The sequence below is a fragment of the Schistocerca serialis genome, unplaced genomic scaffold, assembly GCF_023864345.2.
Source record: "Schistocerca serialis cubense isolate TAMUIC-IGC-003099 unplaced genomic scaffold, iqSchSeri2.2 HiC_scaffold_1257, whole genome shotgun sequence".
NCBI lineage: Eukaryota > Metazoa > Arthropoda > Insecta > Orthoptera > Acrididae > Schistocerca > Schistocerca serialis.
The window spans coordinates 322,848-347,382 of record NW_026047466.1 but is presented as its reverse complement, the minus strand read 5'-3'; the positions used below and the strand labels follow the sequence as shown (position 1 = coordinate 347,382).

The 24,535-nt window shown below is 50.3% G+C and overlaps 42 non-coding genes across 42 annotated transcripts; all 42 read right to left on the bottom strand.

Annotated features, from left to right (window-relative positions):
• Window positions 1–459: 459 nt before the first annotated feature.
• Trnan-guu (transfer RNA asparagine (anticodon GUU)) lies at window positions 460–533 on the bottom strand. The gene has a single exon. It is a non-coding gene; the product is annotated as a tRNA-Asn (tRNA).
• A 333-nt stretch (window positions 534–866) lies between these two features.
• On the bottom strand, window positions 867–938 carry Trnat-cgu (transfer RNA threonine (anticodon CGU)). Its single transcript has one exon. It is a non-coding gene; the product is annotated as a tRNA-Thr (tRNA).
• A 689-nt stretch (window positions 939–1,627) lies between these two features.
• Trnan-guu (transfer RNA asparagine (anticodon GUU)) lies at window positions 1,628–1,701 on the bottom strand. Its single transcript has one exon. It is a non-coding gene; the product is annotated as a tRNA-Asn (tRNA).
• A 333-nt stretch (window positions 1,702–2,034) lies between these two features.
• Window positions 2,035–2,106, bottom strand: Trnat-cgu (transfer RNA threonine (anticodon CGU)). The gene has a single exon. It is a non-coding gene; the product is annotated as a tRNA-Thr (tRNA).
• Window positions 2,107–2,795: 689 nt separating this feature from the next.
• Trnan-guu (transfer RNA asparagine (anticodon GUU)) lies at window positions 2,796–2,869 on the bottom strand. Its single transcript has one exon. It is a non-coding gene; the product is annotated as a tRNA-Asn (tRNA).
• Window positions 2,870–3,202: 333 nt separating this feature from the next.
• Trnat-cgu (transfer RNA threonine (anticodon CGU)) lies at window positions 3,203–3,274 on the bottom strand. The gene has a single exon. It is a non-coding gene; the product is annotated as a tRNA-Thr (tRNA).
• Window positions 3,275–3,963: 689 nt separating this feature from the next.
• On the bottom strand, window positions 3,964–4,037 carry Trnan-guu (transfer RNA asparagine (anticodon GUU)). Its single transcript has one exon. It is a non-coding gene; the product is annotated as a tRNA-Asn (tRNA).
• Window positions 4,038–4,370: 333 nt separating this feature from the next.
• On the bottom strand, window positions 4,371–4,442 carry Trnat-cgu (transfer RNA threonine (anticodon CGU)). The gene has a single exon. It is a non-coding gene; the product is annotated as a tRNA-Thr (tRNA).
• A 689-nt stretch (window positions 4,443–5,131) lies between these two features.
• Trnan-guu (transfer RNA asparagine (anticodon GUU)) lies at window positions 5,132–5,205 on the bottom strand. Its single transcript has one exon. It is a non-coding gene; the product is annotated as a tRNA-Asn (tRNA).
• A 333-nt stretch (window positions 5,206–5,538) lies between these two features.
• Trnat-cgu (transfer RNA threonine (anticodon CGU)) lies at window positions 5,539–5,610 on the bottom strand. Its single transcript has one exon. It is a non-coding gene; the product is annotated as a tRNA-Thr (tRNA).
• A 689-nt stretch (window positions 5,611–6,299) lies between these two features.
• Trnan-guu (transfer RNA asparagine (anticodon GUU)) lies at window positions 6,300–6,373 on the bottom strand. Its single transcript has one exon. It is a non-coding gene; the product is annotated as a tRNA-Asn (tRNA).
• A 333-nt stretch (window positions 6,374–6,706) lies between these two features.
• Window positions 6,707–6,778, bottom strand: Trnat-cgu (transfer RNA threonine (anticodon CGU)). Its single transcript has one exon. It is a non-coding gene; the product is annotated as a tRNA-Thr (tRNA).
• A 689-nt stretch (window positions 6,779–7,467) lies between these two features.
• Trnan-guu (transfer RNA asparagine (anticodon GUU)) lies at window positions 7,468–7,541 on the bottom strand. Its single transcript has one exon. It is a non-coding gene; the product is annotated as a tRNA-Asn (tRNA).
• Window positions 7,542–7,874: 333 nt separating this feature from the next.
• Trnat-cgu (transfer RNA threonine (anticodon CGU)) lies at window positions 7,875–7,946 on the bottom strand. Its single transcript has one exon. It is a non-coding gene; the product is annotated as a tRNA-Thr (tRNA).
• Window positions 7,947–8,635: 689 nt separating this feature from the next.
• On the bottom strand, window positions 8,636–8,709 carry Trnan-guu (transfer RNA asparagine (anticodon GUU)). Its single transcript has one exon. It is a non-coding gene; the product is annotated as a tRNA-Asn (tRNA).
• Window positions 8,710–9,042: 333 nt separating this feature from the next.
• Trnat-cgu (transfer RNA threonine (anticodon CGU)) lies at window positions 9,043–9,114 on the bottom strand. Its single transcript has one exon. It is a non-coding gene; the product is annotated as a tRNA-Thr (tRNA).
• Window positions 9,115–9,803: 689 nt separating this feature from the next.
• Trnan-guu (transfer RNA asparagine (anticodon GUU)) lies at window positions 9,804–9,877 on the bottom strand. The gene has a single exon. It is a non-coding gene; the product is annotated as a tRNA-Asn (tRNA).
• Window positions 9,878–10,210: 333 nt separating this feature from the next.
• Window positions 10,211–10,282, bottom strand: Trnat-cgu (transfer RNA threonine (anticodon CGU)). The gene has a single exon. It is a non-coding gene; the product is annotated as a tRNA-Thr (tRNA).
• A 689-nt stretch (window positions 10,283–10,971) lies between these two features.
• Window positions 10,972–11,045, bottom strand: Trnan-guu (transfer RNA asparagine (anticodon GUU)). Its single transcript has one exon. It is a non-coding gene; the product is annotated as a tRNA-Asn (tRNA).
• Window positions 11,046–11,378: 333 nt separating this feature from the next.
• Window positions 11,379–11,450, bottom strand: Trnat-cgu (transfer RNA threonine (anticodon CGU)). Its single transcript has one exon. It is a non-coding gene; the product is annotated as a tRNA-Thr (tRNA).
• Window positions 11,451–12,139: 689 nt separating this feature from the next.
• Trnan-guu (transfer RNA asparagine (anticodon GUU)) lies at window positions 12,140–12,213 on the bottom strand. The gene has a single exon. It is a non-coding gene; the product is annotated as a tRNA-Asn (tRNA).
• A 333-nt stretch (window positions 12,214–12,546) lies between these two features.
• On the bottom strand, window positions 12,547–12,618 carry Trnat-cgu (transfer RNA threonine (anticodon CGU)). Its single transcript has one exon. It is a non-coding gene; the product is annotated as a tRNA-Thr (tRNA).
• A 689-nt stretch (window positions 12,619–13,307) lies between these two features.
• On the bottom strand, window positions 13,308–13,381 carry Trnan-guu (transfer RNA asparagine (anticodon GUU)). The gene has a single exon. It is a non-coding gene; the product is annotated as a tRNA-Asn (tRNA).
• Window positions 13,382–13,714: 333 nt separating this feature from the next.
• Window positions 13,715–13,786, bottom strand: Trnat-cgu (transfer RNA threonine (anticodon CGU)). Its single transcript has one exon. It is a non-coding gene; the product is annotated as a tRNA-Thr (tRNA).
• A 689-nt stretch (window positions 13,787–14,475) lies between these two features.
• Trnan-guu (transfer RNA asparagine (anticodon GUU)) lies at window positions 14,476–14,549 on the bottom strand. The gene has a single exon. It is a non-coding gene; the product is annotated as a tRNA-Asn (tRNA).
• A 333-nt stretch (window positions 14,550–14,882) lies between these two features.
• Window positions 14,883–14,954, bottom strand: Trnat-cgu (transfer RNA threonine (anticodon CGU)). The gene has a single exon. It is a non-coding gene; the product is annotated as a tRNA-Thr (tRNA).
• A 689-nt stretch (window positions 14,955–15,643) lies between these two features.
• Window positions 15,644–15,717, bottom strand: Trnan-guu (transfer RNA asparagine (anticodon GUU)). Its single transcript has one exon. It is a non-coding gene; the product is annotated as a tRNA-Asn (tRNA).
• A 333-nt stretch (window positions 15,718–16,050) lies between these two features.
• Window positions 16,051–16,122, bottom strand: Trnat-cgu (transfer RNA threonine (anticodon CGU)). The gene has a single exon. It is a non-coding gene; the product is annotated as a tRNA-Thr (tRNA).
• Window positions 16,123–16,811: 689 nt separating this feature from the next.
• On the bottom strand, window positions 16,812–16,885 carry Trnan-guu (transfer RNA asparagine (anticodon GUU)). The gene has a single exon. It is a non-coding gene; the product is annotated as a tRNA-Asn (tRNA).
• A 333-nt stretch (window positions 16,886–17,218) lies between these two features.
• Trnat-cgu (transfer RNA threonine (anticodon CGU)) lies at window positions 17,219–17,290 on the bottom strand. The gene has a single exon. It is a non-coding gene; the product is annotated as a tRNA-Thr (tRNA).
• Window positions 17,291–17,979: 689 nt separating this feature from the next.
• On the bottom strand, window positions 17,980–18,053 carry Trnan-guu (transfer RNA asparagine (anticodon GUU)). The gene has a single exon. It is a non-coding gene; the product is annotated as a tRNA-Asn (tRNA).
• Window positions 18,054–18,386: 333 nt separating this feature from the next.
• Window positions 18,387–18,458, bottom strand: Trnat-cgu (transfer RNA threonine (anticodon CGU)). Its single transcript has one exon. It is a non-coding gene; the product is annotated as a tRNA-Thr (tRNA).
• A 689-nt stretch (window positions 18,459–19,147) lies between these two features.
• Trnan-guu (transfer RNA asparagine (anticodon GUU)) lies at window positions 19,148–19,221 on the bottom strand. Its single transcript has one exon. It is a non-coding gene; the product is annotated as a tRNA-Asn (tRNA).
• Window positions 19,222–19,554: 333 nt separating this feature from the next.
• On the bottom strand, window positions 19,555–19,626 carry Trnat-cgu (transfer RNA threonine (anticodon CGU)). The gene has a single exon. It is a non-coding gene; the product is annotated as a tRNA-Thr (tRNA).
• A 689-nt stretch (window positions 19,627–20,315) lies between these two features.
• On the bottom strand, window positions 20,316–20,389 carry Trnan-guu (transfer RNA asparagine (anticodon GUU)). Its single transcript has one exon. It is a non-coding gene; the product is annotated as a tRNA-Asn (tRNA).
• Window positions 20,390–20,722: 333 nt separating this feature from the next.
• Trnat-cgu (transfer RNA threonine (anticodon CGU)) lies at window positions 20,723–20,794 on the bottom strand. The gene has a single exon. It is a non-coding gene; the product is annotated as a tRNA-Thr (tRNA).
• Window positions 20,795–21,486: 692 nt separating this feature from the next.
• On the bottom strand, window positions 21,487–21,560 carry Trnan-guu (transfer RNA asparagine (anticodon GUU)). The gene has a single exon. It is a non-coding gene; the product is annotated as a tRNA-Asn (tRNA).
• Window positions 21,561–21,893: 333 nt separating this feature from the next.
• Trnat-cgu (transfer RNA threonine (anticodon CGU)) lies at window positions 21,894–21,965 on the bottom strand. The gene has a single exon. It is a non-coding gene; the product is annotated as a tRNA-Thr (tRNA).
• A 689-nt stretch (window positions 21,966–22,654) lies between these two features.
• Trnan-guu (transfer RNA asparagine (anticodon GUU)) lies at window positions 22,655–22,728 on the bottom strand. The gene has a single exon. It is a non-coding gene; the product is annotated as a tRNA-Asn (tRNA).
• Window positions 22,729–23,061: 333 nt separating this feature from the next.
• On the bottom strand, window positions 23,062–23,133 carry Trnat-cgu (transfer RNA threonine (anticodon CGU)). The gene has a single exon. It is a non-coding gene; the product is annotated as a tRNA-Thr (tRNA).
• Window positions 23,134–23,822: 689 nt separating this feature from the next.
• On the bottom strand, window positions 23,823–23,896 carry Trnan-guu (transfer RNA asparagine (anticodon GUU)). Its single transcript has one exon. It is a non-coding gene; the product is annotated as a tRNA-Asn (tRNA).
• A 333-nt stretch (window positions 23,897–24,229) lies between these two features.
• Trnat-cgu (transfer RNA threonine (anticodon CGU)) lies at window positions 24,230–24,301 on the bottom strand. The gene has a single exon. It is a non-coding gene; the product is annotated as a tRNA-Thr (tRNA).
• Window positions 24,302–24,535: the final 234 nt, after the last annotated feature.

Below are 24,535 nucleotides of genomic sequence, written 5' to 3'. Positions count from 1 at the left end.
GCTCGACTGCGAAATGCGCCTTTCGGCTCCTCTCTCTGGCTACAGTGCGCTGTTGTCCACAGTGGCACTGGCGTTGCCCATGGGGCTTCATGTAAGGCGACTGCACGTCGCTCGGCCAACAGCGGCCTACTGCAGACCGACACTTAAGACACACCAAATACAAATCGACATCGAGAGACAGGCCCTGTCATATGGCACTCGCGACGTATATGCTGAAATTGAATGTAAAGAATACGTCTTTTGTAGCGGGCGTCCCTCTACTGCAGTGTCACACATGACGAATAAAAAGGAAAACAGCAGAACGTCTGTGTAGGGCCATGTTTTTACCCACAGTGTCACTTGGCTGAATGTGTATAAGGCTCTGTGGCATCACTCAAACGCAGCCAAATTGTCACACTAGCTGTGTATCTCTAACAAAGTTGACGTACGTCCTCACCTCGGTGCCGGTTAGAACGATTTCGCCCCCGGGTGGGCTCGAACCACCAACCTTTCGGTTAACAGCCGAACGCGCTAGCCGATTGCGCCACGGAGGCCTTGACTTTGGCTCCCTTGTGCTCTGTATATCAACGCAATTCGTATACCTTCTGCAGCAATCTCGCAGAATGGTAGCATTTGCTTACGCCTCTTCACATGGATAACGTGCATGCACACTGTAGCGAGGCTCGTAAACGAATGACATCGCCAAGCATGACATTATACTACAAAATGCATACAAACCAATGTTCTGCCTATGCATTCAGAAAACCTCTGAGGCCAGTAGAATACTTGTCATAGGTTGTAGAACATCCCTTTCATTCAGTGTACTGCCATGTGTTAGATGCTGCTCGAGATAGCTCCGCTCCTTGCAGGAAGGTTTAAGAAATGAATGCCTTCTGTGAGGTTCGAACTCACGACCCCTGGTTTACGAGACCAGTGCTCTACCACTGAGCTAAGAAGGCGGCATCTTAGCGTTTGTGAGCTATCCCCAAATTGTTACTTCATCATACTGAATCTTGCAGCCCTCGACCAGATATCGGATTTGGCACACAGCTGCTGCTGGGGGTGTCCACATTGCCGTTTTCCAAATCTCTTGAATGTTTCGCCCTTACGATCGACCACGAGCGTCGGCCCACCAAAAGTTTGCGGTCTGCACAATCCTGACCTAGTGCACAGCTTGTGGGATAGCGTGGCTCGACTGCGAAATGCGCCTTTCGGCTCCTCTCTCTGGCTACAGTGCGCTGTTGTCCACAGTGGCACTGGCGTTGCCCATGGGGCTTCATGTAAGGCGACTGCACGTCGCTCGGCCAACAGCGGCCTACTGCAGACCGACACTTAAGACACACCAAATACAAATCGACATCGAGAGACAGGCCCTGTCATATGGCACTCGCGACGTATATGCTGAAATTGAATGTAAAGAATACGTCTTTTGTAGCGGGCGTCCCTCTACTGCAGTGTCACACATGACGAATAAAAAGGAAAACAGCAGAACGTCTGTGTAGGGCCATGTTTTTACCCACAGTGTCACTTGGCTGAATGTGTATAAGGCTCTGTGGCATCACTCAAACGCAGCCAAATTGTCACACTAGCTGTGTATCTCTAACAAAGTTGACGTACGTCCTCACCTCGGTGCCGGTTAGAACGATTTCGCCCCCGGGTGGGCTCGAACCACCAACCTTTCGGTTAACAGCCGAACGCGCTAGCCGATTGCGCCACGGAGGCCTTGACTTTGGCTCCCTTGTGCTCTGTATATCAACGCAATTCGTATACCTTCTGCAGCAATCTCGCAGAATGGTAGCATTTGCTTACGCCTCTTCACATGGATAACGTGCATGCACACTGTAGCGAGGCTCGTAAACGAATGACATCGCCAAGCATGACATTATACTACAAAATGCATACAAACCAATGTTCTGCCTATGCATTCAGAAAACCTCTGAGGCCAGTAGAATACTTGTCATAGGTTGTAGAACATCCCTTTCATTCAGTGTACTGCCATGTGTTAGATGCTGCTCGAGATAGCTCCGCTCCTTGCAGGAAGGTTTAAGAAATGAATGCCTTCTGTGAGGTTCGAACTCACGACCCCTGGTTTACGAGACCAGTGCTCTACCACTGAGCTAAGAAGGCGGCATCTTAGCGTTTGTGAGCTATCCCCAAATTGTTACTTCATCATACTGAATCTTGCAGCCCTCGACCAGATATCGGATTTGGCACACAGCTGCTGCTGGGGGTGTCCACATTGCCGTTTTCCAAATCTCTTGAATGTTTCGCCCTTACGATCGACCACGAGCGTCGGCCCACCAAAAGTTTGCGGTCTGCACAATCCTGACCTAGTGCACAGCTTGTGGGATAGCGTGGCTCGACTGCGAAATGCGCCTTTCGGCTCCTCTCTCTGGCTACAGTGCGCTGTTGTCCACAGTGGCACTGGCGTTGCCCATGGGGCTTCATGTAAGGCGACTGCACGTCGCTCGGCCAACAGCGGCCTACTGCAGACCGACACTTAAGACACACCAAATACAAATCGACATCGAGAGACAGGCCCTGTCATATGGCACTCGCGACGTATATGCTGAAATTGAATGTAAAGAATACGTCTTTTGTAGCGGGCGTCCCTCTACTGCAGTGTCACACATGACGAATAAAAAGGAAAACAGCAGAACGTCTGTGTAGGGCCATGTTTTTACCCACAGTGTCACTTGGCTGAATGTGTATAAGGCTCTGTGGCATCACTCAAACGCAGCCAAATTGTCACACTAGCTGTGTATCTCTAACAAAGTTGACGTACGTCCTCACCTCGGTGCCGGTTAGAACGATTTCGCCCCCGGGTGGGCTCGAACCACCAACCTTTCGGTTAACAGCCGAACGCGCTAGCCGATTGCGCCACGGAGGCCTTGACTTTGGCTCCCTTGTGCTCTGTATATCAACGCAATTCGTATACCTTCTGCAGCAATCTCGCAGAATGGTAGCATTTGCTTACGCCTCTTCACATGGATAACGTGCATGCACACTGTAGCGAGGCTCGTAAACGAATGACATCGCCAAGCATGACATTATACTACAAAATGCATACAAACCAATGTTCTGCCTATGCATTCAGAAAACCTCTGAGGCCAGTAGAATACTTGTCATAGGTTGTAGAACATCCCTTTCATTCAGTGTACTGCCATGTGTTAGATGCTGCTCGAGATAGCTCCGCTCCTTGCAGGAAGGTTTAAGAAATGAATGCCTTCTGTGAGGTTCGAACTCACGACCCCTGGTTTACGAGACCAGTGCTCTACCACTGAGCTAAGAAGGCGGCATCTTAGCGTTTGTGAGCTATCCCCAAATTGTTACTTCATCATACTGAATCTTGCAGCCCTCGACCAGATATCGGATTTGGCACACAGCTGCTGCTGGGGGTGTCCACATTGCCGTTTTCCAAATCTCTTGAATGTTTCGCCCTTACGATCGACGACGAGCGTCGGCCCACCAAAAGTTTGCGGTCTGCACAATCCTGACCTAGTGCACAGCTTGTGGGATAGCGTGGCTCGACTGCGAAATGCGCCTTTCGGCTCCTCTCTCTGGCTACAGTGCGCTGTTGTCCACAGTGGCACTGGCGTTGCCCATGGGGCTTCATGTAAGGCGACTGCACGTCGCTCGGCCAACAGCGGCCTACTGCAGACCGACACTTAAGACACACCAAATACAAATCGACATCGAGAGACAGGCCCTGTCATATGGCACTCGCGACGTATATGCTGAAATTGAATGTAAAGAATACGTCTTTTGTAGCGGGCGTCCCTCTACTGCAGTGTCACACATGACGAATAAAAAGGAAAACAGCAGAACGTCTGTGTAGGGCCATGTTTTTACCCACAGTGTCACTTGGCTGAATGTGTATAAGGCTCTGTGGCATCACTCAAACGCAGCCAAATTGTCACACTAGCTGTGTATCTCTAACAAAGTTGACGTACGTCCTCACCTCGGTGCCGGTTAGAACGATTTCGCCCCCGGGTGGGCTCGAACCACCAACCTTTCGGTTAACAGCCGAACGCGCTAGCCGATTGCGCCACGGAGGCCTTGACTTTGGCTCCCTTGTGCTCTGTATATCAACGCAATTCGTATACCTTCTGCAGCAATCTCGCAGAATGGTAGCATTTGCTTACGCCTCTTCACATGGATAACGTGCATGCACACTGTAGCGAGGCTCGTAAACGAATGACATCGCCAAGCATGACATTATACTACAAAATGCATACAAACCAATGTTCTGCCTATGCATTCAGAAAACCTCTGAGGCCAGTAGAATACTTGTCATAGGTTGTAGAACATCCCTTTCATTCAGTGTACTGCCATGTGTTAGATGCTGCTCGAGATAGCTCCGCTCCTTGCAGGAAGGTTTAAGAAATGAATGCCTTCTGTGAGGTTCGAACTCACGACCCCTGGTTTACGAGACCAGTGCTCTACCACTGAGCTAAGAAGGCGGCATCTTAGCGTTTGTGAGCTATCCCCAAATTGTTACTTCATCATACTGAATCTTGCAGCCCTCGACCAGATATCGGATTTGGCACACAGCTGCTGCTGGGGGTGTCCACATTGCCGTTTTCCAAATCTCTTGAATGTTTCGCCCTTACGATCGACCACGAGCGTCGGCCCACCAAAAGTTTGCGGTCTGCACAATCCTGACCTAGTGCACAGCTTGTGGGATAGCGTGGCTCGACTGCGAAATGCGCCTTTCGGCTCCTCTCTCTGGCTACAGTGCGCTGTTGTCCACAGTGGCACTGGCGTTGCCCATGGGGCTTCATGTAAGGCGACTGCACGTCGCTCGGCCAACAGCGGCCTACTGCAGACCGACACTTAAGACACACCAAATACAAATCGACATCGAGAGACAGGCCCTGTCATATGGCACTCGCGACGTATATGCTGAAATTGAATGTAAAGAATACGTCTTTTGTAGCGGGCGTCCCTCTACTGCAGTGTCACACATGACGAATAAAAAGGAAAACAGCAGAACGTCTGTGTAGGGCCATGTTTTTACCCACAGTGTCACTTGGCTGAATGTGTATAAGGCTCTGTGGCATCACTCAAACGAAGCCAAATTGTCACACTAGCTGTGTATCTCTAACAAAGTTGACGTACGTCCTCACCTCGGTGCCGGTTAGAACGATTTCGCCCCCGGGTGGGCTCGAACCACCAACCTTTCGGTTAACAGCCGAACGCGCTAGCCGATTGCGCCACGGAGGCCTTGACTTTGGCTCCCTTGTGCTCTGTATATCAACGCAATTCGTATACCTTCTGCAGCAATCTCGCAGAATGGTAGCATTTGCTTACGCCTCTTCACATGGATAACGTGCATGCACACTGTAGCGAGGCTCGTAAACGAATGACATCGCCAAGCATGACATTATACTACAAAATGCATACAAACCAATGTTCTGCCTATGCATTCAGAAAACCTCTGAGGCCAGTAGAATACTTGTCATAGGTTGTAGAACATCCCTTTCATTCAGTGTACTGCCATGTGTTAGATGCTGCTCGAGATAGCTCCGCTCCTTGCAGGAAGGTTTAAGAAATGAATGCCTTCTGTGAGGTTCGAACTCACGACCCCTGGTTTACGAGACCAGTGCTCTACCACTGAGCTAAGAAGGCGGCATCTTAGCGTTTGTGAGCTATCCCCAAATTGTTACTTCATCATACTGAATCTTGCAGCCCTCGACCAGATATCGGATTTGGCACACAGCTGCTGCTGGGGGTGTCCACATTGCCGTTTTCCAAATCTCTTGAATGTTTCGCCCTTACGATCGACGACGAGCGTCGGCCCACCAAAAGTTTGCGGTCTGCACAATCCTGACTTAGTGCACAGCTTGTGGGATAGCGTGGCTCGACTGCGAAATGCGCCTTTCGGTTCCTCTCTCTGGCAAAAGTGCGCTGTTGTCCACAGTGGCACTGGCGTTGCCCATGGGGCTTCATGTAAGGCGACTGCACGTCGCTCGGCCAACAGCGGCCTACTGCAGACCGACACTTAAGACACACCAAATACAAATCGACATCGAGAGACAGGCCCTGTCATATGGCACTCGCGACGTATATGCTGAAATTGAATGTAAAGAATACGTCTTTTGTAGCGGGCGTCCCTCTACTGCAGTGTCACACATGACGAATAAAAAGGAAAACAGCAGAACGTCTGTGTAGGGCCATGTTTTTACCCACAGTGTCACTTGGCTGAATGTGTATAAGGCTCTGTGGCATCACTCAAACGCAGCCAAATTGTCACACTAGCTGTGTATCTCTAACAAAGTTGACGTACGTCCTCACCTCGGTGCCGGTTAGAACGATTTCGCCCCCGGGTGGGCTCGAACCACCAACCTTTCGGTTAACAGCCGAACGCGCTAGCCGATTGCGCCACGGAGGCCTTGACTTTGGCTCCCTTGTGCTCTGTATATCAACGCAATTCGTATACCTTCTGCAGCAATCTCGCAGAATGGTAGCATTTGCTTACGCCTCTTCACATGGATAACGTGCATGCACACTGTAGCGAGGCTCGTAAACGAATGACATCGCCAAGCATGACATTATACTACAAAATGCATACAAACCAATGTTCTGCCTATGCATTCAGAAAACCTCTGAGGCCAGTAGAATACTTGTCATAGGTTGTAGAACATCCCTTTCATTCAGTGTACTGCCATGTGTTAGATGCTGCTCGAGATAGCTCCGCTCCTTGCAGGAAGGTTTAAGAAATGAATGCCTTCTGTGAGGTTCGAACTCACGACCCCTGGTTTACGAGACCAGTGCTCTACCACTGAGCTAAGAAGGCGGCATCTTAGCGTTTGTGAGCTATCCCCAAATTGTTACTTCATCATACTGAATCTTGCAGCCCTCGACCAGATATCGGATTTGGCACACAGCTGCTGCTGGGGGTGTCCACATTGCCGTTTTCCAAATCTCTTGAATGTTTCGCCCTTACGATCGACGACGAGCGTCGGCCCACCAAAAGTTTGCGGTCTGCACAATCCTGACCTAGTGCACAGCTTGTGGGATAGCGTGGCTCGACTGCGAAATGCGCCTTTCGGCTCCTCTCTCTGGCTACAGTGCGCTGTTGTCCACAGTGGCACTGGCGTTGCCCATGGGGCTTCATGTAAGGCGACTGCACGTCGCTCGGCCAACAGCGGCCTACTGCAGACCGACACTTAAGACACACCAAATACAAATCGACATCGAGAGACAGGCCCTGTCATATGGCACTCGCGACGTATATGCTGAAATTGAATGTAAAGAATACGTCTTTTGTAGCGGGCGTCCCTCTACTGCAGTGTCACACATGACGAATAAAAGGGAAAACAGCAGAACGTCTGTGTAGGGCCATGTTTTTACCCACAGTGTCACTTGGCTGAATGTGTATAAGGCTCTGTGGCATCACTCAAACGCAGCCAAATTGTCACACTAGCTGTGTATCTCTAACAAAGTTGACGTACGTCCTCACCTCGGTGCCGGTTAGAACGATTTCGCCCCCGGGTGGGCTCGAACCACCAACCTTTCGGTTAACAGCCGAACGCGCTAGCCGATTGCGCCACGGAGGCCTTGACTTTGGCTCCCTTGTGCTCTGTATATCAACGCAATTCGTATACCTTCTGCAGCAATCTCGCAGAATGGTAGCATTTGCTTACGCCTCTTCACATGGATAACGTGCATGCACACTGTAGCGAGGCTCGTAAACGAATGACATCGCCAAGCATGACATTATACTACAAAATGCATACAAACCAATGTTCTGCCTATGCATTCAGAAAACCTCTGAGGCCAGTAGAATACTTGTCATAGGTTGTAGAACATCCCTTTCATTCAGTGTACTGCCATGTGTTAGATGCTGCTCGAGATAGCTCCGCTCCTTGCAGGAAGGTTTAAGAAATGAATGCCTTCTGTGAGGTTCGAACTCACGACCCCTGGTTTACGAGACCAGTGCTCTACCACTGAGCTAAGAAGGCGGCATCTTAGCGTTTGTGAGCTATCCCCAAATTGTTACTTCATCATACTGAATCTTGCAGCCCTCGACCAGATATCGGATTTGGCACACAGCTGCTGCTGGGGGTGTCCACATTGCCGTTTTCCAAATCTCTTGAATGTTTCGCCCTTACGATCGACCACGAGCGTCGGCCCACCAAAAGTTTGCGGTCTGCACAATCCTGACCTAGTGCACAGCTTGTGGGATAGCGTGGCTCGACTGCGAAATGCGCCTTTCGGCTCCTCTCTCTGGCTACAGTGCGCTGTTGTCCACAGTGGCACTGGCGTTGCCCATGGGGCTTCATGTAAGGCGACTGCACGTCGCTCGGCCAACAGCGGCCTACTGCAGACCGACACTTAAGACACACCAAATACAAATCGACATCGAGAGACAGGCCCTGTCATATGGCACTCGCGACGTATATGCTGAAATTGAATGTAAAGAATACGTCTTTTGTAGCGGGCGTCCCTCTACTGCAGTGTCACACATGACGAATAAAAAGGAAAACAGCAGAACGTCTGTGTAGGGCCATGTTTTTACCCACAGTGTCACTTGGCTGAATGTGTATAAGGCTCTGTGGCATCACTCAAACGCAGCCAAATTGTCACACTAGCTGTGTATCTCTAACAAAGTTGACGTACGTCCTCACCTCGGTGCCGGTTAGAACGATTTCGCCCCCGGGTGGGCTCGAACCACCAACCTTTCGGTTAACAGCCGAACGCGCTAGCCGATTGCGCCACGGAGGCCTTGACTTTGGCTCCCTTGTGCTCTGTATATCAACGCAATTCGTATACCTTCTGCAGCAATCTCGCAGAATGGTAGCATTTGCTTACGCCTCTTCACATGGATAACGTGCATGCACACTGTAGCGAGGCTCGTAAACGAATGACATCGCCAAGCATGACATTATACTACAAAATGCATACAAACCAATGTTCTGCCTATGCATTCAGAAAACCTCTGAGGCCAGTAGAATACTTGTCATAGGTTGTAGAACATCCCTTTCATTCAGTGTACTGCCATGTGTTAGATGCTGCTCGAGATAGCTCCGCTCCTTGCAGGAAGGTTTAAGAAATGAATGCCTTCTGTGAGGTTCGAACTCACGACCCCTGGTTTACGAGACCAGTGCTCTACCACTGAGCTAAGAAGGCGGCAGCTTAGCGTTTGTGAGCTATCCCCAAATTGTTACTTCATCATACTGAATCTTGCAGCCCTCGACCAGATACCGGATTTGGCACACAGCTGCTGCTGGGGGTGTCCACATTGCCGTTTTCCAAATCTCTTGAATGTTTCGCCCTTACGATCGACGACGAGCGTCGGCCCACCAAAAGTTTGCGGTCTGCACAATCCTGACCTAGTGCACAGCTTGTGGGATAGCGTGGCTCGACTGCGAAATGCGCCTTTCGGTTCCTCTCTCTGGCAAAAGTGCGCTGTTGTCCACAGTGACACTGGCGTTGCCCATGGGGCTTCATGTAAGGCGACTGCACGTCGCTCGGCCAACAGCGGCCTACTGCAGACCGACACTTAAGACACACCAAATACAAATCGACATCGAGAGACAGGCCCTGTCATATGGCACTCGCGACGTATATGCTGAAATTGAATGTAAAGAACACGTCTTTTGTAGCGGGCGTCCCTCTACTGCAGTGTCACACATGACGAATAAAAAGGAAAACAGCAGAACGTCTGTGTAGGGCCATGTTTTTACCCACAGTGTCACTTGGCTGAATGTGTATAAGGCTCTGTGGCATCACTCAAACGCAGCCAAATTGTCACACTAGCTGTGTATCTCTAACAAAGTTGACGTACGTCCTCACCTCGGTGCCGGTTAGAACGATTTCGCCCCCGGGTGGGCTCGAACCACCAACCTTTCGGTTAACAGCCGAACGCGCTAGCCGATTGCGCCACGGAGGCCTTGACTTTGGCTCCCTTGTGCTCTGTATATCAACGCAATTCGTATACCTTCTGCAGCAATCTCGCAGAATGGTAGCATTTGCTTACGCCTCTTCACATGGATAACGTGCATGCACACTGTAGCGAGGCTCGTAAACGAATGACATCGCCAAGCATGACATTATACTACAAAATGCATACAAACCAATGTTCTGCCTATGCATTCAGAAAACCTCTGAGGCCAGTAGAATACTTGTCATAGGTTGTAGAACATCCCTTTCATTCAGTGTACTGCCATGTGTTAGATGCTGCTCGAGATAGCTCCGCTCCTTGCAGGAAGGTTTAAGAAATGAATGCCTTCTGTGAGGTTCGAACTCACGACCCCTGGTTTACGAGACCAGTGCTCTACCACTGAGCTAAGAAGGCGTCAGCTTAGCGTTTGTGAGCTATCCCCAAATTGTTACTTCATCATACTGAATCTTGCAGCCCTCGACCAGATACCGGATTTGGCACACAGCTGCTGCTGGGGGTGTCCACATTGCCGTTTTCCAAATCTCTTGAATGTTTCGCCCTTACGATCGACGACGAGCGTCGGCCCACCAAAAGTTTGCGGTCTGCACAATCCTGACCTAGTGCACAGCTTGTGGGATAGCGTGGCTCGACTGCGAAATGCGCCTTTCGGTTCCTCTCTCTGGCAAAAGTGCGCTGTTGTCCACAGTGGCACTGGCGTTGCCCATGGGGCTTCATGTAAGGCGACTGCACGTCGCTCGGCCAACAGCGGCCTACTGCAGACCGACACTTAAGACACACCAAATACAAATCGACATCGAGAGACAGGCCCTGTCATATGGCACTCGCGACGTATATGCTGAAATTGAATGTAAAGAATACGTCTTTTGTAGCGGGCGTCCCTCTACTGCAGTGTCACACATGACGAATAAAAAGGAAAACAGCAGAACGTCTGTGTAGGGCCATGTTTTTACCCACAGTGTCACTTGGCTGAATGTGTATAAGGCTCTGTGGCATCACTCAAACGCAGCCAAATTGTCACACTAGCTGTGTATCTCTAACAAAGTTGACGTACGTCCTCACCTCGGTGCCGGTTAGAACGATTTCGCCCCCGGGTGGGCTCGAACCACGAACCTTTCGGTTAACAGCCGAACGCGCTAGCCGATTGCGCCACGGAGGCCTTGACTTTGGCTCCCTTGTGCTCTGTATATCAACGCAATTCGTATACCTTCTGCAGCAATCTCGCAGAATGGTAGCATTTGCTTACGCCTCTTCACATGGATAACGTGCATGCACACTGTAGCGAGGCTCGTAAACGAATGACATCGCCAAGCATGACATTATACTACAAAATGCATACAAACCAATGTTCTGCCTATGCATTCAGAAAACCTCTGAGGCCAGTAGAATACTTGTCATAGGTTGTAGAACATCCCTTTCATTCAGTGTACTGCCATGTGTTAGATGCTGCTCGAGATAGCTCCGCTCCTTGCAGGAAGGTTTAAGAAATGAATGCCTTCTGTGAGGTTCGAACTCACGACCCCTGGTTTACGAGACCAGTGCTCTACCACTGAGCTAAGAAGGCGGCATCTTAGCGTTTGTGAGCTATCCCCAAATTGTTACTTCATCATACTGAATCTTGCAGCCCTCGACCAGATATCGGATTTGGCACACAGCTGCTGCTGGGGGTGTCCACATTGCCGTTTTCCAAATCTCTTGAATGTTTCGCCCTTACGATCGACCACGAGCGTCGGCCCACCAAAAGTTTGCGGTCTGCACAATCCTGACCTAGTGCACAGCTTGTGGGATAGCGTGGCTCGACTGCGAAATGCGCCTTTCGGCTCCTCTCTCTGGCTACAGTGCGCTGTTGTCCACAGTGGCACTGGCGTTGCCCATGGGGCTTCATGTAAGGCGACTGCACGTCGCTCGGCCAACAGCGGCCTACTGCAGACCGACACTTAAGACACACCAAATACAAATCGACATCGAGAGACAGGCCCTGTCATATGGCACTCGCGACGTATATGCTGAAATTGAATGTAAAGAATACGTCTTTTGTAGCGGGCGTCCCTCTACTGCAGTGTCACACATGACGAATAAAAAGGAAAACAGCAGAACGTCTGTGTAGGGCCATGTTTTTACCCACAGTGTCACTTGGCTGAATGTGTATAAGGCTCTGTGGCATCACTCAAACGCAGCCAAATTGTCACACTAGCTGTGTATCTCTAACAAAGTTGACGTACGTCCTCACCTCGGTGCCGGTTAGAACGATTTCGCCCCCGGGTGGGCTCGAACCACCAACCTTTCGGTTAACAGCCGAACGCGCTAGCCGATTGCGCCACGGAGGCCTTGACTTTGGCTCCCTTGTGCTCTGTATATCAACGCAATTCGTATACCTTCTGCAGCAATCTCGCAGAATGGTAGCATTTGCTTACGCCTCTTCACATGGATAACGTGCATGCACACTGTAGCGAGGCTCGTAAACGAATGACATCGCCAAGCATGACATTATACTACAAAATGCATACAAACCAATGTTCTGCCTATGCATTCAGAAAACCTCTGAGGCCAGTAGAATACTTGTCATAGGTTGTAGAACATCCCTTTCATTCAGTGTACTGCCATGTGTTAGATGCTGCTCGAGATAGCTCCGCTCCTTGCAGGAAGGTTTAAGAAATGAATGCCTTCTGTGAGGTTCGAACTCACGACCCCTGGTTTACGAGACCAGTGCTCTACCACTGAGCTAAGAAGGCGGCATCTTAGCGTTTGTGAGCTATCCCCAAATTGTTACTTCATCATACTGAATCTTGCAGCCCTCGACCAGATATCGGATTTGGCACACAGCTGCTGCAGGGGGTGTCCACATTGCCGTTTTCCAAATCTCTTGAATGTTTCGCCCTTACGATCGACCACGAGCGTCGGCCCACCAAAAGTTTGCGGTCTGCACAATCCTGACCTAGTGCACAGCTTGTGGGATAGCGTGGCTCGACTGCGAAATGCGCCTTTCGGCTCCTCTCTCTGGCTACAGTGCGCTGTTGTCCACAGTGGCACTGGCGTTGCCCATGGGGCTTCATGTAAGGCGACTGCACGTCGCTCGGCCAACAGCGGCCTACTGCAGACCGACACTTAAGACACACCAAATACAAATCGACATCGAGAGACAGGCCCTGTCATATGGCACTCGCGACGTATATGCTGAAATTGAATGTAAAGAATACGTCTTTTGTAGCGGGCGTCCCTCTACTGCAGTGTCACACATGACGAATAAAAAGGAAAACAGCAGAACGTCTGTGTAGGGCCATGTTTTTACCCACAGTGTCACTTGGCTGAATGTGTATAAGGCTCTGTGGCATCACTCAAACGAAGCCAAATTGTCACACTAGCTGTGTATCTCTAACAAAGTTGACGTACGTCCTCACCTCGGTGCCGGTTAGAACGATTTCGCCCCCGGGTGGGCTCGAACCACCAACCTTTCGGTTAACAGCCGAACGCGCTAGCCGATTGCGCCACGGAGGCCTTGACTTTGGCTCCCTTGTGCTCTGTATATCAACGCAATTCGTATACCTTCTGCAGCAATCTCGCAGAATGGTAGCATTTGCTTACGCCTCTTCACATGGATAACGTGCATGCACACTGTAGCGAGGCTCGTAAACGAATGACATCGCCAAGCATGACATTATACTACAAAATGCATACAAACCAATGTTCTGCCTATGCATTCAGAAAACCTCTGAGGCCAGTAGAATACTTGTCATAGGTTGTAGAACATCCCTTTCATTCAGTGTACTGCCATGTGTTAGATGCTGCTCGAGATAGCTCCGCTCCTTGCAGGAAGGTTTAAGAAATGAATGCCTTCTGTGAGGTTCGAACTCACGACCCCTGGTTTACGAGACCAGTGCTCTACCACTGAGCTAAGAAGGCGGCAGCTTAGCGTTTGTGAGCTATCCCCAAATTGTTACTTCATCATACTGAATCTTGCAGCCCTCGACCAGATATCGGATTTGGCACACAGCTGCTGCTGGGGGTGTCCACATTGCCGTTTTCCAAATCTCTTGAATGTTTCGCCCTTACGATCGACCACGAGCGTCGGCCCACCAAAAGTTTGCGGTCTGCACAATCCTGACCTAGTGCACAGCTTGTGGGATAGCGTGGCTCGACTGCGAAATGCGCCTTTCGGCTCCTCTCTCTGGCTACAGTGCGCTGTTGTCCACAGTGGCACTGGCGTTGCCCATGGGGCTTCATGTAAGGCGACTGCACGTCGCTCGGCCAACAGCGGCCTACTGCAGACCGACACTTAAGACACACCAAATACAAATCGACATCGAGAGACAGGCCCTGTCATATGGCACTCGCGACGTATATGCTGAAATTGAATGTAAAGAATACGTCTTTTGTAGCGGGCGTCCCTCTACTGCAGTGTCACACATGACGAATAAAAAGGAAAACAGCAGAACGTCTGTGTAGGGCCATGTTTTTACCCACAGTGTCACTTGGCTGAATGTGTATAAGGCTCTGTGGCATCACTCAAACGCAGCCAAATTGTCACACTAGCTGTGTATCTCTAACAAAGTTGACGTACGTCCTCACCTCGGTGCCGGTTAGAACGATTTCGCCCCCGGGTGGGCTCGAACCACGAACCTTTCGGTTAACAGCCGAACGCGCTAGCCGATTGCGCCACGGAGGCCTTGACTTTGGCTCCCTTGTGCTCTGTATATCAACGCAATTCGTATACCTTCTGCAGCAATCTCGCAGAATGGTAGCATTTGCTTACGCCTCTTCACATGGATAACGTGCATGCACACTGTAGCGAGGCTCGTAAACGAATGACATCGCCAAGCATGACATTATACTACAAAATGCATACAAACCAATGTTCTGCCTATGCATTCAGAAAACCTCTGAGGCCAGTAGAATACTTGTCATAGGTTGTAGAACATCCCTTTCATTCAGTGTACTGCCATGTGTTAGATGCTGCTCGAGATAGCTCCGCTCCTTGCAGGAAGGTTTAAGAAATGAATGCCTTCTGTGAGGTTCGAACTCACGACCCCTGGTTTACGAGACCAGTGCTCTACCACTGAGCTAAGAAGGCGGCATCTTAGCGTTTGTGAGCTATCCCCAAATTGTTACTTCATCATACTGAATCTTGCAGCCCTCGACCAGATATCGGATTTGGCACACAGCTGCTGCTGGGGGTGTCCACATTGCCGTTTTCCAAATCTCTTGAATGTTTCGCCCTTACGATCGACCACGAGCGTCGGCCCACCAAAAGTTTGCGGTCTGCACAATCCTGACCTAGTGCACAGCTTGTGGGATAGCGTGGCTCGACTGCGAAATGCGCCTTTCGGCTCCTCTCTCTGGCTACAGTGCGCTGTTGTCCACAGTGGCACTGGCGTTGCCCATGGGGCTTCATGTAAGGCGACTGCACGTCGCTCGGCCAACAGCGGCCTACTGCAGACCGACACTTAAGACACACCAAATACAAATCGACATCGAGAGACAGGCCCTGTCATATGGCACTCGCGACGTATATGCTGAAATTGAATGTAAAGAATACGTCTTTTGTAGCGGGCGTCCCTCTACTGCAGTGTCACACATGACGAATAAAAAGGAAAACAGCAGAACGTCTGTGTAGGGCCATGTTTTTACCCACAGTGTCACTTGGCTGAATGTGTATAAGGCTCTGTGGCATCACTCAAACGCAGCCAAATTGTCACACTAGCTGTGTATCTCTAACAAAGTTGACGTACGTCCTCACCTCGGTGCCGGTTAGAACGATTTCGCCCCCGGGTGGGCTCGAACCACCAACCTTTCGGTTAACAGCCGAACGCGCTAGCCGATTGCGCCACGGAGGCCTTGACTTTGGCTCCCTTGTGCTCTGTATATCAACGCAATTCGTATACCTTCTGCAGCAATCTCGCAGAATGGTAGCATTTGCTTACGCCTCTTCACATGGATAACGTGCATGCACACTGTAGCGAGGCTCGTAAACGAATGACATCGCCAAGCATGACATTATACTACAAAATGCATACAAACCAATGTTCTGCCTATGCATTCAGAAAACCTCTGAGGCCAGTAGAATACTTGTCATAGGTTGTAGAACATCCCTTTCATTCAGTGTACTGCCATGTGTTAGATGCTGCTCGAGATAGCTCCGCTCCTTGCAGGAAGGTTTAAGAAATGAATGCCTTCTGTGAGGTTCGAACTCACGACCCCTGGTTTACGAGACCAGTGCTCTACCACTGAGCTAAGAAGGCGGCATCTTAGCGTTTGTGAGCTATCCCCAAATTGTTACTTCATCATACTGAATCTTGCAGCCCTCGACCAGATATCGGATTTGGCACACAGCTGCTGCTGGGGGTGTCCACATTGCCGTTTTCCAAATCTCTTGAATGTTTCGCCCTTACGATCGACCACGAGCGTCGGCCCACCAAAAGTTTGCGGTCTGCACAATCCTGACCTAGTGCACAGCTTGTGGGATAGCGTGGCTCGACTGCGAAATGCGCCTTTCGGCTCCTCTCTCTGGCTACAGTGCGCTGTTGTCCACAGTGGCACTGGCGTTGCCCACGGGGCTTCATGTAAGGCGACTGCACGTCGCTCGGCCAACAGCGGCCTACTGCAGACCGACACTTAAGACACACCAAATACAAATCGACATCGAGAGACAGGCCCTGTCATATGGCACTCGCGACGTATATGCTGAAATTGAATGTAAAGAATACGTCTTTTGTAGCGGGCGTCCCTCTACTGCAGTGTCACACATGACGAATAAAAAGGAAAACAGCAGAACGTCTGTGTAGGGCCATGTTTTTACCCACAGTGTCACTTGGCTGAATGTGTATAAGGCTCTGTGGCATCACTCAAACGCAGCCAAATTGTCACACTAGCTGTGTATCTCTAACAAAGTTGACGTACGTCCTCACCTCGGTGCCGGTTAGAACGATTTCGCCCCCGGGTGGGCTCGAACCACCAACCTTTCGGTTAACAGCCGAACGCGCTAGCCGATTGCGCCACGGAGGCCTTGACTTTGGCTCCCTTGTGCTCTGTATATCAACGCAATTCGTATACCTTCTGCAGCAATCTCGCAGAATGGTAGCATTTGCTTACGCCTCTTCACATGGATAACGTGCATGCACACTGTAGCGAGGCTCGTAAACGAATGACATCGCCAAGCATGACATTATACTACAAAATGCATACAAACCAATGTTCTGCCTATGCATTCAGAAAACCTCTGAGGCCAGTAGAATACTTGTCATAGGTTGTAGAACATCCCTTTCATTCAGTGTACTGCCATGTGTTAGATGCTGCTCGAGATAGCTCCGCTCCTTGCAGGAAGGTTTAAGAAATGAATGCCTTCTGTGAGGTTCGAACTCACGACCCCTGGTTTACGAGACCAGTGCTCTACCACTGAGCTAAGAAGGCGGCATCTTAGCGTTTGTGAGCTATCCCCAAATTGTTACTTCATCATACTGAATCTTGCAGCCCTCGACCAGATATCGGATTTGGCACACAGCTGCTGCTGGGGGTGTCCACATTGCCGTTTTCCAAATCTCTTGAATGTTTCGCCCTTACGATCGACCACGAGCGTCGGCCCACCAAAAGTTTGCGGTCTGCACAATCCTGACCTAGTGCACAGCTTGTGGGATAGCGTGGCTCGACTGCGAAATGCGCCTTTCGGCTCCTCTCTCTGGCTACAGTGCGCTGTTGTCCACAGTGGCACTGGCGTTGCCCATGGGGCTTCATGTAAGGCGACTGCACGTCGCTCGGCCAACAGCGGCCTACTGCAGACCGACACTTAAGACACACCAAATACAAATCGACATCGAGAGACAGGCCCTGTCATATGGCACTCGCGACGTGTATGCTGAAATTGAATGTAAAGAATACGTCTTTTGTAGCGGGCGTCCCTCTACTGCAGTGTCACACATGACGAATAAAAAGGAAAACAGCAGAACGTCTGTGTAGGGCCATGTTTTTACCCACAGTGTCACTTGGCTGAATGTGTATAAGGCTCTGTGGCATCACTCAAACGCAGCCAAATTGTCACACTAGCTGTGTATCTCTAACAAAGTTGACGTACGTCCTCACCTCGGTGCCGGTTAGAACGATTTCGCCCCCGGGTGGGCTCGAACCACCAACCTTTCGGTTAACAGCCGAACGCGCTAGCCGATTGCGCCACGGAGGCCTTGACTTTGGCTCCCTTGTGCTCTGTATATCAACGCAATTCGTATACCTTCTGCAGCAATCTCGCAGAATGGTAGCATTTGCTTACGCCTCTTCACATGGATAACGTGCATGCACACTGTAGCGAGGCTCGTAAACGAATGACATCGCCAAGCATGACATTATACTACAAAATGCATACAAACCAATGTTCTGCCTATGCATTCAGAAAACCTCTGAGGCCAGTAGAATACTTGTCATAGGTTGTAGAACATCCCTTTCATTCAGTGTACTGCCATGTGTTAGATGCTGCTCGAGATAGCTCCGCTCCTTGCAGGAAGGTTTAAGAAATGAATGCCTTCTGTGAGGTTCGAACTCACGACCCCTGGTTTACGAGACCAGTGCTCTACCACTGAGCTAAGAAGGCGGCATCTTAGCGTTTGTGAGCTATCCCCAAATTGTTACTTCATCATACTGAATCTTGCAGCCCTCGACCAGATATCGGATTTGGCACACAGCTGCTGCTGGGGGTGTCCACATTGCCGTTTTCCAAATCTCTTGAATGTTTCGCCCTTACGATCGACCACGAGCGTCGGCCCACCAAAAGTTTGCGGTCTGCACAATCCTGACCTAGTGCACAGCTTGTGGGATAGCGTGGCTCGACTGCGAAATGCGCCTTTCGGCTCCTCTCTCTGGCTACAGTGCGCTGTTGTCCACAGTGGCACTGGCGTTGCCCATGGGGCTTCATGTAAGGCGACTGCACGTCGCTCGGCCAACAGCGGCCTACTGCAGACCGACACTTAAGACACACCAAATACAAATCGACATCGAGAGACAGGCCCTGTCATATGGCACTCGCGACGTATATGCTGAAATTGAATGTAAAGAATACGTCTTTTGTAGCGGGCGTCCCTCTACTGCAGTGTCACACATGACGAATAAAAAGGAAAACAGCAGAACGTCTGTGTAGGGCCATGTTTTTACCCACAGTGTCACTTGGCTGAATGTGTATAAGGCTCTGTGGCATCACTCAAACGCAGCCAAATTGTCACACTAGCTGTGTATCTCTAACAAAGTTGACGTACGTCCTCACCTCGGTGCCGGTTAGAACGATTTCGCCCCCGGGTGGGCTCGAACCACCAACCTTTCGGTTAACAGCCGAACGCGCTAGCCGATTGCGCCACGGAGGCCTTGACTTTGGCTCCCTTGTGCTCTGTATATCAACGCAATTCGTATACCTTCTGCAGCAATCTCGCAGAATGGTAGCATTTGCTTACGCCTCTTCACATGGATAACGTGCATGCACACTGTAGCGAGGCTCGTAAACGAATGACATCGCCAAGCATGACATTATACTACAAAATGCATACAAACCAATGTTCTGCCTATGCATTCAGAAAACCTCTGAGGCCAGTAGAATACTTGTCATAGGTTGTAGAACATCCCTTTCATTCAGTGTACTGCCATGTGTTAGATGCTGCTCGAGATAGCTCCGCTCCTTGCAGGAAGGTTTAAGAAATGAATGCCTTCTGTGAGGTTCGAACTCACGACCCCTGGTTTACGAGACCAGTGCTCTACCACTGAGCTAAGAAGGCGGCATCTTAGCGTTTGTGAGCTATCCCCAAATTGTTACTTCATCATACTGAATCTTGCAGCCCTCGACCAGATATCGGATTTGGCACACAGCTGCTGCTGGGGGTGTCCACATTGCCGTTTTCCAAATCTCTTGAATGTTTCGCCCTTACGATCGACCACGAGCGTCGGCCCACCAAAAGTTTGCGGTCTGCACAATCCTGACCTAGTGCACAGCTTGTGGGATAGCGTGGCTCGACTGCGAAATGCGCCTTTCGGCTCCTCTCTCTGGCTACAGTGCGCTGTTGTCCACAGTGGCACTGGCGTTGCCCATGGGGCTTCATGTAAGGCGACTGCACGTCGCTCGGCCAACAGCGGCCTACTGCAGACCGACACTTAAGACACACCAAATACAAATCGACATCGAGAGACAGGCCCTGTCATATGGCACTCGCGACGTATATGCTGAAATTGAATGTAAAGAATACGTCTTTTGTAGCGGGCGTCCCTCTACTGCAGTGTCACACATGACGAATAAAAAGGAAAACAGCAGAACGTCTGTGTAGGGCCATGTTTTTACCCACAGTGTCACTTGGCTGAATGTGTATAAGGCTCTGTGGCATCACTCAAACGCAGCCAAATTGTCACACTAGCTGTGTATCTCTAACAAAGTTGACGTACGTCCTCACCTCGGTGCCGGTTAGAACGATTTCGCCCCCGGGTGGGCTCGAACCACCAACCTTTCGGTTAACAGCCGAACGCGCTAGCCGATTGCGCCACGGAGGCCTTGACTTTGGCTCCCTTGTGCTCTGTATATCAACGCAATTCGTATACCTTCTGCAGCAATCTCGCAGAATGGTAGCATTTGCTTACGCCTCTTCACATGGATAACGTGCATGCACACTGTAGCGAGGCTCGTAAACGAATGACATCGCCAAGCATGACATTATACTACAAAATGCATACAAACCAATGTTCTGCCTATGCATTCAGAAAACCTCTGAGGCCAGTAGAATACTTGTCATAGGTTGTAGAACATCCCTTTCATTCAGTGTACTGCCATGTGTTAGATGCTGCTCGAGATAGCTCCGCTCCTTGCAGGAAGGTTTAAGAAATGAATGCCTTCTGTGAGGTTCGAACTCACGACCCCTGGTTTACGAGACCAGTGCTCTACCACTGAGCTAAGAAGGCGGCATCTTAGCGTTTGTGAGCTATCCCCAAATTGTTACTTCATCATACTGAATCTTGCAGCCCTCGACCAGATATCGGATTTGGCACACAGCTGCTGCTGGGGGTGTCCACATTGCCGTTTTCCAAATCTCTTGAATGTTTCGCCCTTACGATCGACCACGAGCGTCGGCCCACCAAAAGTTTGCGGTCTGCACAATCCTGACCTAGTGCACAGCTTGTGGGATAGCGTGGCTGCTCGACTGCGAAATGCGCCTTTCGGCTCCTCTCTCTGGCTACAGTGCGCTGTTGTCCACAGTGGCACTGGCGTTGCCCATGGGGCTTCATGTAAGGCGACTGCACGTCGCTCGGCCAACAGCGGCCTACTGCAGACCGACACTTAAGACACACCAAATACAAATCGACATCGAGAGACAGGCCCTGTCATATGGCACTCGCGACGTGTATGCTGAAATTGAATGTAAAGAATACGTCTTTTGTAGCGGGCGTCCCTCTACTGCAGTGTCACACATGACGAATAAAAAGGAAAACAGCAGAACGTCTGTGTAGGGCCATGTTTTTACCCACAGTGTCACTTGGCTGAATGTGTATAAGGCTCTGTGGCATCACTCAAACGCAGCCAAATTGTCACACTAGCTGTGTATCTCTAACAAAGTTGACGTACGTCCTCACCTCGGTGCCGGTTAGAACGATTTCGCCCCCGGGTGGGCTCGAACCACCAACCTTTCGCTTAACAGCCGAACGCGCTAGCCGATTGCGCCACGGAGGCCTTGACTTTGGCTCCCTTGTGCTCTGTATATCAACGCAATTCGTATACCTTCTGCAGCAATCTCGCAGAATGGTAGCATTTGCTTACGCCTCTTCACATGGATAACGTGCATGCACACTGTAGCGAGGCTCGTAAACGAATGACATCGCCAAGCATGACATTATACTACAAAATGCATACAAACCAATGTTCTGCCTATGCATTCAGAAAACCTCTGAGGCCAGTAGAATACTTGTCATAGGTTGTAGAACATCCCTTTCATTCAGTGTACTGCCATGTGTTAGATGCTGCTCGAGATAGCTCCGCTCCTTGCAGGAAGGTTTAAGAAATGAATGCCTTCTGTGAGGTTCGAACTCACGACCCCTGGTTTACGAGACCAGTGCTCTACCACTGAGCTAAGAAGGCGGCATCTTAGCGTTTGTGAGCTATCCCCAAATTGTTACTTCATCATACTGAATCTTGCAGCCCTCGACCAGATATCGGATTTGGCACACAGCTGCTGCTGGGGGTGTCCACATTGCCGTTTTCCAAATCTCTTGAATGTTTCGCCCTTACGATCGACCACGAGCGTCGGCCCACCAAAAGTTTGCGGTCTGCACAATCCTGACCTAGTGCACAGCTTGTGGGATAGCGTGGCTCGACTGCGAAATGCGCCTTTCGGCTCCTCTCTCTGGCTACAGTGCGCTGTTGTCCACAGTGGCACTGGCGTTGCCCATGGGGCTTCATGTAAGGCGACTGCACGTCGCTCGGCCAACAGCGGCCTACTGCAGACCGACACTTAAGACACACCAAATACAAATCGACATCGAGAGACAGGCCCTGTCATATGGCACTCGCGACGTATATGCTGAAATTGAATGTAAAGAATACGTCTTTTGTAGCGGGCGTCCCTCTACTGCAGTGTCACACATGACGAATAAAAAGGAAAACAGCAGAACGTCTGTGTAGGGCCATGTTTTTACCCACAGTGTCACTTGGCTGAATGTGTATAAGGCTCTGTGGCATCACTCAAACGCAGCCAAATTGTCACACTAGCTGTGTATCTCTAACAAAGTTGACGTACGTCCTCACCTCGGTGCCGGTTAGAACGATTTCGCCCCCGGGTGGGCTCGAACCACCAACCTTTCGGTTAACAGCCGAACGCGCTAGCCGATTGCGCCACGGAGGCCTTGACTTTGGCTCCCTTGTGCTCTGTATATCAACGCAATTCGTATACCTTCTGCAGCAATCTCGCAGAATGGTAGCATTTGCTTACGCCTCTTCACATGGATAACGTGCATGCACACTGTAGCGAGGCTCGTAAACGAATGACATCGCCAAGCATGACATTATACTACAAAATGCATACAAACCAATGTTCTGCCTATGCATTCAGAAAACCTCTGAGGCCAGTAGAATACTTGTCATAAGTTGTAGAACATCCCTTTCATTCAGAGTACTGCCATGTGTTAGATGCTGCTCGAGATAGCTCCGCTCCTTGCAGGAAGGTTTAAGAAATGAATGCCTTCTGTGAGGTTCGAACTCACGACCCCTGGTTTACGAGACCAGTGCTCTACCACTGAGCTAAGAAGGCGGCATCTTAGCGTTTGTGAGCTATCCCCAAATTGTTACTTCATCATACTGAATCTTGCAGCCCTCGACCAGATATCGGATTTGGCACACAGCTGCTGCTGGGGGTGTCCACATTGCCGTTTTCCAAATCTCTTGAATGTTTCGCCCTTACGATCGACGACGAGCGTCGGCCCACCAAAAGTTTGCGGTCTGCACAATCCTGACCTAGTGCACAGCTTGTGGGATAGCGTGGCTCGACTGCGAAATGCGCCTTTCGGCTCCTCTCTCTGGCTACAGTGCGCTGTTGTCCACAGTGGCACTGGCGTTGCCCATGGGGCTTCATGTAAGGCGACTGCACGTCGCTCGGCCAACAGCGGCCTACTGCAGACCGACACTTAAGACACACCAAATACAAATCGACATCGAGAGACAGGCCCTGTCATATGGCACTCGCGACGTATATGCTGAAATTGAATGTAAAGAATACGTCTTTTGTAGCGGGCGTCCCTCTACTGCAGTGTCACACATGACGAATAAAAAGGAAAACAGCAGAACGTCTGTGTAGGGCCATGTTTTTACCCACAGTGTCACTTGGCTGAATGTGTATAAGGCTCTGTGGCATCACTCAAACGCAGCCAAATTGTCACACTAGCTGTGTATCTCTAACAAAGTTGACGTACGTCCTCACCTCGGTGCCGGTTAGAACGATTTCGCCCCCGGGTGGGCTCGAACCACCAACCTTTCGGTTAACAGCCGAACGCGCTAGCCGATTGCGCCACGGAGGCCTTGACTTTGGCTCCCTTGTGCTCTGTATATCAACGCAATTCGTATACCTTCTGCAGCAATCTCGCAGAATGGTAGCATTTGCTTACGCCTCTTCACATGGATAACGTGCATGCACACTGTAGCGAGGCTCGTAAACGAATGACATCGCCAAGCATGACATTATACTACAAAATGCATACAAACCAATGTTCTGCCTATGCATTCAGAAAACCTCTGAGGCCAGTAGAATACTTGTCATAGGTTGTAGAACATCCCTTTCATTCAGTGTACTGCCATGTGTTAGATGCTGCTCGAGATAGCTCCGCTCCTTGCAGGAAGGTTTAAGAAATGAATGCCTTCTGTGAGGTTCGAACTCACGACCCCTGGTTTACGAGACCAGTGCTCTACCACTGAGCTAAGAAGGCGGCATCTTAGCGTTTGTGAGCTATCCCCAAATTGTTACTTCATCATACTGAATCTTGCAGCCCTCGACCAGATATCGGATTTGGCACACAGCTGCTGCTGGGGGTGTCCACATTGCCGTTTTCCAAATCTCTTGAATGTTTCGCCCTTACGATCGACGACGAGCGTCGGCCCACCAAAAGTTTGCGGTCTGCACAATCCTGACCTAGTGCACAGCTTGTGGGATAGCGTGGCTC